Source organism: Pollicipes pollicipes, unplaced genomic scaffold (assembly GCF_011947565.3).
Source record: "Pollicipes pollicipes isolate AB1234 unplaced genomic scaffold, Ppol_2.1 Scaffold_6686;HRSCAF=7923_pilon_pilon_pilon, whole genome shotgun sequence".
NCBI classification, from domain to species: Eukaryota; Metazoa; Arthropoda; class Thecostraca; order Pollicipedomorpha; family Pollicipedidae; genus Pollicipes; species Pollicipes pollicipes.
In genome coordinates, this window is record NW_023596921.1 from 18,462,826 (window position 1) to 18,471,294 (window position 8,469).

The window sequence follows — 8,469 nt, forward strand, 5'->3', positions numbered from 1 at the left end:
CATCATGCATTCCAGCAACAAACGTGCTGACGGTGGATCGAACGTGGCACAGGCATCATCGCCAGCCGGCACGTGACGTCACAAACTGCGTGAATTTGCACATATATATATACACACATATACATACATACATACGTATATATATATATATATATATATATATATATATATATATATATATGCTTAATAAAACGGGAACCCACCGTACTGTGCCCAGCCTTACATGAAGCTAGGCATGCTACTTAAACGTGCTTGGGCGTGCTACCACTTGGACGTGCTACGTGCTACCACTTGGGCGTGCTGCGTGCTGCACATACATAGAGCTCACTCATTTTATACCGATTATGTCAAATCCTGTGATTTTTAGGCCAAGTGTTTCGTAACGACCTGACAAAATAAACTCATGTTGGCCGCTAAATGCCATCAAAACCAAGCGCGGACATTAGTTCTAGTTTATTTACGGGTAGCCGGCGTGACGATGTGACCAGGTGATGGCTGATGACTAATGCAGAATTTTTCCTTGGTTGCAAAGGAGGACACAATATCCTAACATTCAAAATATGTTTAGAGCATGATGCACAAGTGTAATAAGTCAGAAACTCAATAGCCAAGGAAAATGGTGCTGTGCTACGTCGGCTGGCACGTAAAATTACGTTCGACAATGGTGCGTAAAAATTCATTGGCGCATATCCGACTACTGCTCTATTGCCAAGGCATGAATGCCAATAGGGACAAAACCTGATCTATCATGGGGGCCACAGGAGGCAAACAAACAGGCTCCCGTCAACAAGCATAGGGTGCCCCAAACAAGCAAAAGAACCCAAGACCAACGTGGTGAGCCTCTAAACTATCGGTGGTGCCCGGCAGGCTGACATATAAGGCCCCGGCCAAGGCACAGGACCCTCTCAGCAAGGGGGTTAACAAAAAGAGCCTTGACAGGAGTGAAGAGTCCTCCGAAGATGAGATCAAAGGGAAAGAATCCCTGATCAAAGGAGGGGGGAGGATCGAGTGTCTCGTTGACTTACCATGTATGAGCTCAAGCAACAGCACAAGGCCCTCCGAGCAAGCGGAAAGAACCCGAGACTAATATGAAGGGCCCCTGAGCAACTGAGTGTGCGCTGCCATTAGTCCCGGACACCGGGAAAGGCACCGGGAAAGGCGTGTAGAGCCTTTCGGGCGAACGGGAAAAATCCGCGGAGGAAAACCTCATCGATCAAGAATCAAGGGCAACGTGGAAGCACTTGATCTGCAAAGAGATCAAGGGCAACGTGGAAAACCCCTTAGCGATCAGACTGACCCGGCAAGTGGACATATAGGGTCCGGGCAACAGCGTAACATCTCTTCACTGCGTAATGAACCACAAAATTTCCCACAAGAACACCTTTAAATCAACCAGGAATTGACTTCCCCGCTTATGAAATCTTCAATTTTGCCAGCAACTGTTCTAGGTCGTCTGTAGGCTCAAAGACGTCCAATTTTGTTGTGTTTTTGTTTTGTTATAAAACTGTGTCCGTTCAGCCGGTTGTGGGCCCCTTAAGAGTCTTTAAGTCCCCTTGGCATGGTCCACGAGGAAATGGTTCCGTGCGTTCCTCCTCTCAATCTGTGATCGCCAGCGGCCTGAGCAGCTTAATAAGTGGGGCCCACCAAGAACATAGGGTCATCCACTCAAATAAGAAGAAACCAAAACACGGCATGGAGGTCCTCGGAATGATCGAGTGTGCCCGGGCAGGTATCGGATGGTAGCCCCCGACAAGGGCGCAGGACCAGTGCCCGAGCAAGTTATCATATAGGGCCCCTGTCAAGAGCGTAGGGACCTCCATCCAAATAGGAATGACCCAAGACCAAATGTAGAGCCCCCCCCCCCCCCCCCCGATTGATCAAATGTGTTCAAGCAGGTTAACAGATACGGCTCCTAACAAGAGCGTAGAGCCCTCCATTCAAATAGAAGCACACAATACCCAATGTAATTGGCCCCCCGAACGATGGTATGAACCCGAGCAACTCATCAGAAGAGGTCTGACAAGAGCGCAGGGCGCTCCACTCAAATAAGAAGTACCCAAAACCCCGTGCACAGAGACCCCAAAAGATGGAGTCTACACGAAGAGATTATCAAATGGCCCCCGACAGTAGCGTAGGGCCCTAAATTTCAATACCAAAGCCCAATCTGCAGGGCCCCCGAGCAATCCAGTGTGGCTGAACAGTGAGGCGAACAAAGAGCCCCCCCCCCCCCCCCCCGACAGGTGCGTGGGGCCCAGTTCAAATAGGACGTACCCAAAACCCAATGTAGAGAGTCCCGAGCGATCGAATATGCCGGAGCAGGTTATCAGATAGGCCCCTGACAAGATTGTAGGGTCCCCATTAAAACAAAACTCACTCTAAGACCTAGTGTGGAAGATCCCCAAAAGATCCAGTGCACCCATGCAGGCCGTCAGATGGTCCCTGACAAGAGCGTAAGGTCGTTCATTAAAATACCCAATGTGCAGGGCTCCCAAGCAATCCGTTGTGCTTGAGCAGATTAGCAGATGGGCCCCGACAAGTGCGTAAGGTCTTCCGTTCAAGTATGAAATGCCCACCACATGATGTAGAGGGATCCGAATGATCGAGTGCACCAGAGCATGTTGTTAGGTAAGGATATCGTTAAGAGCGTAGGGCCCTCTATGCAAATAAAACGTACCCAAGACCTCGTATGGAGGGCCCCTTAAATATGGAGTGTACCCGAGCCGGCAAACAGATGACCGCGACAAGAGTGTAGGGCCCTACATTGAAATATCCAATGCGCAGGGCCCGCAAACGATCCAGTGTGCTGGAGCATGTTAATAGATGGAGCGTCGACAACTGTGTAGGGACACCCATTATAACAGAAAGTACCCAATGCCCATGTTGGAGGGTCCCGAACTACCGAGTGTGCATAAGCAGGTTTACAGATGGCCCCCAATAAGAGCGCAGGCCCTAAGAAAGTGACTTAAAATTGGAAGCGTCCTGGACCAGTGTAAAGGGCCCATGAGGATATCGCCAGTGTGTCGGTAGGTGAACCAAAACCAACGTAAGGGGTCTCTGAGCAACCGAGAATAGTCCGGCAGGTTAACGTATGGGACCCTGGCTATAACTGATAGAGCCTTTCTGGCGAATGGAAAAAATCCGTGTAGGGCCCCTGATTGACAAGAACGCCCCGGCACGCTTGCAGGAAGGGCACAGCAACAGCGCAGTGCCCTCCGAGCAAACGCAAAGAAATTAAACGCAACATAGAAGACTTCTTAACAATCGGAATGACCCGGCAAGTAGGCATATAGATCCCCGGAAACATTGGGCCCCTGGAGAGCGTAATAATGCTTAAGATTCCCAATTAACAAGTTTTTCAATCACTGAATATTTTTTATCTTTTCTCGTGGGTCCTTCTCTTTTGTTTTAAACTGTTCTTGGTCATCTGAAAACCTAATATACCCAGTTTTGTACAGTCTTTGAATTTCCAGACCACCAAGAAAAGGTGCGATTTGAACGTACGCGGCCCCTACCAACTTTTCAGGTAGCATTTTCCTAGAGGATTTTCTTTATGATATGGCAGCTATTAATTGGTAGGGTTTCATGCGCATATTTGACAATAGCGGCATTTGTCAGCTCGACAATCTATGTATAGAAAGATACAGGTACGGTTCTCGTATGATGCTGCATGAAAAATAAAACCTCTAACACCCTAATTCCTTTGGTCATTACTCTCAGGATATTGTTTCCTCAATGAGCTCTAAGCACAAGGTCCTCTGTCGTGCAGTTTGTCTTAGAATATCATGGTGAAATTGGTCTGGCAGTGCTATGGACAACATGTGAACATGTGAAATGATTTCGAGCGTTGTGCCACTCTGACTCATTTAATTTAATAGTGTGTAAAGAAATGAGTAATTTGGTACAGCTAAAATAGGTAATGATGTGCCATGAGCTTGGACATGCCTGGTGCATGCCGGCATAGTCAATTTGTTCCATCATGTCTTGCTTTTTACTTGGTATCCTATATAAAATATATCTCAGCTTCCTATACCTGAAGTTATGTGGTCATGCAATATGCTGATATAAGTTGGAACCCCTACATGATACCAGGGCAAGTATCAGCTAGATTTCGGTAGGCCCCATTGTCCTCAAATGATGGCATTACTGGGCATTGTACACTTCTGTCATGTATGCTTTTCCAAAAAGCACAAGTGTAGGTAATTAATGATCATTGGTTGTAGTTTAAGCTGTATTCTCATAATCTACTGGCTATTTTATTTAGGGGAAATTTAAAATGATGGCCAACTGAAGGACCCCAGTTATATAGACCTAGAACATAGCAGCTTAGGTTGATTCATGGCTGGTGAAAATGAAAAGCATCAAAAAAAGGAAAGATGGAATGAATCAAAAGTAAAATGAATTTCTGGTTTGCATTTATTATTGAAATGCCATTGATTTTCATTGTCATAATGTTACTCCTTTATTAAGCCTGGTTTCTTCACTTCAGAGCTTATCAAAGTATGCTGCTCACATTTATGAGACTGCAAGCTTCTTTGCCCACCAAGAATGCTGTTATACACACAATCAGGTAAATATTTATAACTTTTGTTTGATGGATTAGATGTGTTAGCTTGCTTATTTTGCTTGAACTGTATTTTTTAGGTGCAATATACATGTGGTAAATGCCTCAAGCATTGTCATGCAGGATGTATAATGGGATATATTCATATAATTGCCATGATAATTGTACCCAATGTTTTGGCTGGTGATTTTTCTGATTAAAAAAGAAGAGTGTTCATTCTCATTTATTCTCAAACATTCTCAGGATCAAATAGCAGTTTAAGATGGCAAAAGAAGTACCTGTGGAAAACTTTTTCCTGCAAATAAAGACCATTGGCTGGGACAGATGCTTGAATAATTAGTTCACAAACACTTAAGATGGTAGATATAACATTTATAAAAAATACTGTGCATAAATTAATCAGACCAGTGCACACCAATGTGTTTTCATATGTTGCAAGCATCCAATTACCCCTGATTTCAGGTTATCATGGTGCAAGCCTTGCAAGCATCTGCTCAGCCAGTGCAAGCCATCCAACTTGGCCTTCCGTGTGCGCGCTGGTCCCGCTCGGCCCGGCCTGTCGCCATGGCTGCCGGCGCGTCCACGCTTGTCGCGCTGCCTGCCAGCTGGTCTGGCCGTGGCAGCATGTGGCGCCTGGCGCTGGCGGCTGGGGCGCGCGGCGGCGCTCTGCGAGGCAGAGCACACGCGCGTGATGCCCGAGGAGGCGGCCACCGAGGCGGCTCGGCTAGACTGGCGCCGCCTCTGGCGCCTGCTCTGGCCCTACCTGCACTACCTGGTCGGCGCGATCTTTGTGAGTGACCGGCGACGAGTTCGAGCTATTGCACGACGACTGGGGAACTGCCGGTCAGCATATGACAGTGGTTTTGGGATATGTTTGACGGGAAAATTGTAGCGCAGGGCGCGTCCAGTGTTGATCAACCTGCACTAAGCTGCGCCGGCTGACAGCATCGTCCTCCGCAGAGCGCCGCCGTCGTCGCCCTCTGCAACGTGGAGGTGCCCCGGCTGCTGGGCGACCTCATCAACGTGCTGACCCACTTTGCGTCGGGCGAGGGCGGCGGCCAGTTCAGCGACGAGCTACGCCAGCCGGCCATTCGGCTTATCTCGTTCTACGGCCTGCAGGTGCTGCACTGGGATGGCCGCAGCGGGTGTCTGGTCCGGGTGGTAGGGAGCTTTGTACGAGCCGGTCTCGTCCGATTGGTTGCTTCTTGTCTGGCGTCTGGTCCTGCCTGGCCTGGTGTGTAGGTGTGTTTGGTCTACAGTGGTCAGCTAGAACTACGTGCGTTTCTGTACGCTCAGCTCTGGTCTTCTTTAGTGTCGTCTCATCTCTTGGACAAGATCATGCTGTAAGCCATATTGTTCTCATCTAGCCAAACCCCGTAAGGTTCGCGTCAGTCTGGTTTAACCCTGTCTGTTATTTCCGGTCCTCTGTGTACCTGCCTGGTCGTACGTGATCCTCTCGGTCACATCCGGTTCTCACTGATCCTGTCTGGTGCACGTCGGCGTTCCCCGGTTCCCGCTGATCCCGTCTGGTGCATAATGGCGCTCTCTGGTCCCCACTGATCATATCTGGTGCATGCCGGTGCTCTCTGGCTCCTGCTGATCTTGTCTGGTGCGCGTCGACGCCCTCTGGCTCCCGCTGATCCCGTCTGGTGCACGTCGGCGCTCTGTGGTTCCCACTGATCCATCTGGTGCATTCGGCGCTTTCTGGTTCCCGCTGATCAGTCTGGTGCACGTCGGCGCTCTGTGGCTCCAACTGATCTTATCTGGTGCATGTCGGCGCTTCTGGTTTCCCGCTGATCCCGTCTGGTGCACGTCGGCGCTCTACGGTTCCCACTGATCCTATCTGGTGCATGCCGGTGCTCTCTGGTTCCCGCTGATCTCGTCTGGTGCACGTCGGCGCTGCCTGGTTCTGCTCATTCGACTGCAGTGACTGGTCAGCTGCGCCTGGTCCGTCCTACTCGAGACTGCTCAGATGGTCTTGTCCCATCTGCAGTAGTCCTGTGCTGATCCTGCCTTGACACCCTAATCCTCGTCTGAACTAGCCTGTGCTGATCCTGCCTGGACACCCTGATCCTGGTCTGAACGGACCTGTGCTTATCCTGTCTGGACGTCCTGAACCTGGTCTGAACTAGGTTGTGCTGATCCCATCAGGGTGCACTGATCCTGGTCTGAACTAGCCTGTTGTGATCCCATCAGGACACTCTGATCCTGGTCTGAACTAGCCAGTGCTGATCCTGTCTGGACACCCTGATCCTGATCTGAACTAGCCTGTGCTAATCCTGTCTGGACACCCCGATCCTGGTCTGAACTGGCCTGTTCCAGTCCTCCGTGGTATGTGTTTGTGCTGTCCTGTCCATGTTTGCTTCAATTCTCTTGTGTGCTTTGGTTCTGCTTGCTTCCCTCTGCTTCCGTCTGTTCTTGCCCGATGTATGTGGGGCTGTCAGACTCTTCCTGACCCTGTTTGGCTCGCGGAGCTTAGCCGGCCTACTGGACGCCGTGTTGCTCGTTGGGCTCTGTTGATAGTGATTGTGAGTGTGGATGGTGGTCATTGGCCACCGGGCTGGTGAGTTGGGATCAGGGCTGTCTGCAAGGCATATTTGGATGCTGGTGGGCAGATATAAATTTCTGGATCTGGTCAGCCTGCTTAGCGACACTGTATTCACATATGATAGTTATTGTCTCTTGACCTCTCAGAGAGCCTGTCGCGTGTTTTCGAGCCAATTGCGCCGGACTAATTGCTATGCTGCCTTCACTTAAGGATAAAGTGTGCGTCATTAAAAGCCACGGTGAATGCCGCCGCATTGTGGATGTGACACGCTGATGAGGCTTTGTCACTTTTCGCCTAATATCGTTTGCCTCAGATGACGTGGCAGTGCAGAAAGCAGTTCGGTTTTCGTCGTTAGTCATTTGTGTTTGTTGCTGCTGCTTTGCAATCCCGTGGTGCCCTGGGCCATGTCGTGTGCAAATCTACTTCGTTGTCATGTCAGCCACTGCACTACACAGTGGCGTAGGGGCTGAACATACTCCTCGTTTCGACACCTACTGAGCACGCTGTCTGTCGTTTAGCCTCTGCTATCGACAGCTGCCCTTCACAGGGTTCTGCGTCGTGCCCATTTCTCCTGCATTTATTGTCGAGACACCTCTGCCGCGCGCTCCACGTATTACCTGATCACACCAGCCCGCCCCCTATCGCCCACAGTCGCTGTTCACGCTGGCCTACATCGTGTGCCTGTCGTACATGGGCGAGGGCATGGCGGCCGACCTTCGCTCCCAGCTGTTCGGCGTGCTGATGGAGCAGGATGTGGCCTCTACGACCACCACAAGACGGGCGAGGTCATCAACCGGCTGACCACGGACGTGCAGGACTTCAAGAGCTCCTTCAAGATGTGCGTGTCGCAGGGCATCGCAGCATAGCGCAGGTAACGCGGTGCCGATGTGGAGGTGTGTTGCAGTATCAGGCCAGCGCCGAAGCGGTCCTTTTGCACGATGGGCGGATTAGCCACATTTTCATGCTCGTTTGTGTTGTGTCTCATTCTTTCCCATATGCACTGCTTGTTACATCTTATTTTCATTTACAGTCAACCATTCCCATTGCCAAAATACCAATGCCAATGCTGGAGCACGCCGGCACAAAACCTTTCGTTAGCATTTGCTTCTGTTTCGTCGGGCATGATTATCAGCGCATCCACATCTCCATTTTATATGGCACAGCTGATTCATGTGCTATCTACGGACATACTTCCACTCTCTTGGGAGTGCGAGCAAGGCACGGTGATCAATTGACATCACTATACCGGAGATCTCGTTGAACTTGTGATGTTAAGCAGTGTGCCATTAAAAAACATTGGGTGTCTTGGAATAATATAGTATGTGCAAAATGCTAGCCTAACATGTCCCTCAATGCACCT

The 8,469-nt window shown here is 49.9% G+C and overlaps 1 long non-coding RNA gene across 1 annotated transcript; it reads left to right on the plus strand.

Moving 5' to 3' along the window:
* Window positions 1-3,669: 3,669 nt before the first annotated feature.
* Window positions 3,670-5,203, plus strand: LOC119107049 (uncharacterized). Its single transcript, XR_005095189.1, has 3 exons — window positions 3,670-3,750; window positions 4,487-4,567; window positions 5,024-5,203. It is a non-coding gene; the product is annotated as an uncharacterized LOC119107049 (long non-coding RNA).
* The last annotated feature ends 3,266 nt before the right edge of the window (window positions 5,204-8,469 follow it).